The following is a 2685-nucleotide window of genomic DNA, read 5'->3' as shown; positions in this document are numbered from 1 at the left end:
GGCTAAAGATTTGTTAATTTTGTTCATTTTTTTTCAAAAAACCAACTCTTGGTTTCACTGATCTGTTCAACTGTGTCTTTGGTTTCTATATTGTTTATTTCTGCCCTGATTTTTTATTATTTCTCTTCTCCTACTGGGTGTGGGGTGCTCTTGTTGCTCTCCCTCTAGTTCCTTCAGGTGCATTGTTAGATTTGCACTTGTGCTTTTTCTAATTTCTTTTTTTTTTTTTTTTAATCAGGGGAGAGCGCCCACGCAGTCCTCACTACCACAAATTCTGCAGTCGAGTTTTCCACATTTGGGGAAATCGCAGGGGTCAGCGCGCCCGCAGTGCAATGGGCTCGCCTCGCTCTGGGAGAACCACCTGCCTGATCATGGTGTCTCCCCAGCCAGGTAAGTTTCTTGAAATAGGCCTGGAGTGCAATGTACTTTCCTCTTAGGACTGTCTTCACCGCATCTCACAGAGTTTGGATTGTTGTATTATCATTTTCATTTGTTTCCATATATTTTAAAATTTCTTCTCTTTTTGCCTGATTGGCCCATTTGTTCTTTAGTAGGGTGTTCTTTAACCTCCATATTTTTGTAGGTTTTCCAGACTTCTTCCTGTGATTGATTTCGAGTTTCATAGCATTGTGATCTGAAAGTGTGCATGACATGATCTCAATTTTTTAATATTTATTGAGGGCGGCTTTTTATCCCAGTATGTGATCTATATTGGAGAATGTGCCATGCACATGTGAGAAGAGGGTGAATTCCATGGCTTCAGGATATAGAGTTCTAAATATTATCTGTCATATCTAACTGGTCCAATGTGTCATTCAAGTTCATTGTGTCTTTAGTGATTTTCTGTCTAGCTGATGTATCCATTTCTGTAAGTGGAGTATTGAACTTACTATTAGCACATTCTTATCAATAAGAGTGTTTCTGTTTGTGATTAGTTTTATATTTTTAGGTGCTCCCATATTTGATGCATAGACATTTATAATTGTTAGCTCTTCCTGATGGATAGACCCTGTAATTATTATATAATGCCCTTCTTCATCCCTTGTTACTGTCTTTACTTTAAAGTCCAGTTTGTCTGATATACATATAGCTACTCCAGCTTTCTTTTGACTTCCAGTAGCATGATATGTATTTCTCCATCCCCTTACTTTCAATCTGAAGGTGTACTCCAGTCATAAATGAGTTTCTTATAGACAGCAAACAGATGGATTTTGTTTTTTTACCCATTCTGCTACCCTATGTCTTTTGATTGGGGCATTTAGTACATTTACATTCAGTATTATTATTGAAAAATATGGGTTTAGAGTCATTGTGTCCTTTGTGGGATTTACGCTTGTGGTGGTGTCCCTGGTATCTTGCGTTCCTTGCAACATTTCCTTCAGAGAGTCCCCATCAGGATTTCTTGTAGGGCTGGTTTAGTGGTGACAAATTCTTTCAATTTTTGTTTATTTGGAAAGACTTTTATCTCTCCTTCTACTCTGAATGACAGGCTTGCTGGATAGAGGATTCTTGGCTGCATATTTTTTCTGTTCATCACATTGAAGATTTCTTGCCATTCTTTTCTGGCCTGCCAACTTTCAGTAGATAGGTCTGTCACTACTCTGATAGGTCTCCCTTTGTATATTAGGGCACTTTTATCCTTAGCTGCTTTCAGAATTGTCTCTTTGTCCTTATATTTTGACAGTTTCACACTGACATGTCATGCAGAAGATCTATTCAAGTTACATCTGAGGGGAGTTCTCTGTCCCTCTTGGATTTCAATGTCTGCTTCCTTCTCCTGATTGGGGAAGTTCTCTGCTATAATTTGTTCAAGGACTCCTTCAGCACCTTTCCCTCTCTCTTCCTCTTCTAGAATTCCTATGATATGGATATTATTCCATTTGATTGTATCGCTGAGCTCTCGAACTCTCTTTAGTGTCCCTGAATCAGTTTATCTCAGCTTCCTCTTTTTCTATAATTGTGTCCTTTAAATCACTTATTCTCCTTTCTGCCTCTTTATTCTGTGCATTGGATGCCTCCATTTTATTTTGCATCTCATTTATAGCATTTTTAAATTCATCACAACTATTTTTAAGCTCCATAGTCTTTTCAGCAGTAGTTTCTCTGATGTCTTCCATGCCTTTTTTCAAGCACAGCGAATAATTTTATGACTATTGTTCTAAATTCTTGTTCAGTTATTTTGCTTATATGTGTTTTGAGCAGTTCTTTAGCTGTCAATTCTTCCTGGAATTTCTTTGGAGGAGAGCTCTTTTGTTTCATCATTTTGTTTTCTTTCTATCTCTTATTAGTTTCAAAAGCTTGCTATGCACTCTGCACCTGTGAGCGCTGCTGTACCAAAGAAGGCTCTTTGACTGTCCAGGGCCTGTCATTCAGAAAGTGTTCTTCGAATGGTGTCTCTTGGTTTCTCTTGTTGAGACCTTGATTATTTTATTTTCCTACTGGTAGTGGTATTTGGATCTCTCTACCATTTGTACTTTGGCTTGTTTCTTGAGGTAGCCCTAGAAAAGAAAACAGACAGACAAACACACAGGGAACAAAGGCACACAAATGCACAGACGAATCCAACAAACATGCAAACCAAAGAAAAAAGAAAAGAGGAAGGAGGGAAGGCAAATAGTAAAAATAAAAATACATAAAAAAGAAAAAAGAAAAGAAAAGGAAAAAGAAGTAAACCCAATAGACAAA

At 37.7% G+C, this 2685-nt stretch overlaps 1 non-coding gene across 1 annotated transcript; it reads right to left on the bottom strand.

The window, feature by feature from the left end:
- Positions 1-236: 236 nt before the first annotated feature.
- LOC120226949 lies at positions 237-398 on the bottom strand. Its single transcript, XR_005527124.1, has one exon. It is a non-coding gene; the product is annotated as a U1 spliceosomal RNA (small nuclear RNA).
- Positions 399-2685: the final 2287 nt, after the last annotated feature.

This window comes from Hyaena hyaena, unplaced genomic scaffold (assembly GCF_003009895.1).
Source record: "Hyaena hyaena isolate Hyena2069 unplaced genomic scaffold, ASM300989v1 scaffold_1914, whole genome shotgun sequence".
Taxonomy (NCBI): domain Eukaryota; kingdom Metazoa; phylum Chordata; class Mammalia; order Carnivora; family Hyaenidae; genus Hyaena; species Hyaena hyaena.
This window is presented reverse-complemented; position numbering and strand designations above follow the sequence as displayed.